The sequence below is a fragment of the Oncorhynchus keta genome, unplaced genomic scaffold (assembly GCF_023373465.1).
Source record: "Oncorhynchus keta strain PuntledgeMale-10-30-2019 unplaced genomic scaffold, Oket_V2 Un_contig_19461_pilon_pilon, whole genome shotgun sequence".
NCBI classification, from domain to species: domain Eukaryota; kingdom Metazoa; phylum Chordata; class Actinopteri; order Salmoniformes; family Salmonidae; genus Oncorhynchus; species Oncorhynchus keta.
The window spans coordinates 1-841 of NW_026281489.1; the positions used below are offsets into that span (position 1 = coordinate 1).

The following is an 841-nucleotide window of genomic DNA, read 5'->3' on the forward strand; positions in this document are numbered from 1 at the left end:
GTGTGTGTTTTAGACTGAACAGGTCATAAGTATGTATGCGTGTGTTTTAGACTTGAACAGGTCATACGTATGTATGCGTGTGTTTTAGACTGAACAGGTCATAAGTATGTGTGTTTTAGACTTGAACAGGTCATAAGTATGTGTGTGTTTTAGACTTGAACAGGTCATAAGTATGTGTGTGTTTTAGACTTGAACAGGTCATAAGTATGTATGTGTGTGTTTTAGACTTGAACAGGTCATAAGTATGTGTGTGTTTTAGACTTGAACAGGTCATAAGTATGTGTGTGTTTTACACTTGAACAGGTCATAAGTATGTGTGTTTTAGTGAACAGGTCATAAGTATGTATGTGTGTGTTTTACACTTGAACAGGTCATAAGTATGTGTGTGTTTTACACTTGAACAGGTCATAAGTATGTATGTGTGTGTTTTACACTTGAACAGGTCATAAGTATGTGTGTGTGTGTTTTACACTTGAACAGGTCATAAGTATGTATGTGTGTGTTTTAGACTTGAACAGGTCATAAGTATGTATGTGTGTGTTTTAGACTTGAACAGGTCATAAGTATGTGTGTGTTTTAGACTTGAACAGGTCATAAGTATGTATGTGTGTGTTTTAGACTTGAACAGGTCATAAGTATGTATGTGTGTTTTAGACTTGAACAGGTCATAGTATGTGTGTTTTATGAACAGGTGTGTGTTTTAGACTGAACAGGTCATAAGTATGTATGTGTGTGTTTTAGACTTGAACAGGTCATAAGTATGTATGTGTGTGTTTAGACTTGAACAGGTCATACTTGAACAGGTATGTGTGTGTGTTTTAGACTTGAACAGGTCATAAGT

At 35.6% G+C, this 841-nt stretch overlaps 1 long non-coding RNA gene across 1 annotated transcript; it reads left to right on the forward strand.

Moving 5' to 3' along the window:
• Positions 1 to 110: 110 nt before the first annotated feature.
• LOC127920419 (uncharacterized) lies at positions 111 to 767 on the forward strand. Its single transcript, XR_008106211.1, has 3 exons — positions 111 to 303; positions 371 to 628; positions 714 to 767. It is a non-coding gene; the product is annotated as an uncharacterized LOC127920419 (long non-coding RNA).
• The last annotated feature ends 74 nt before the right edge of the window (positions 768 to 841 follow it).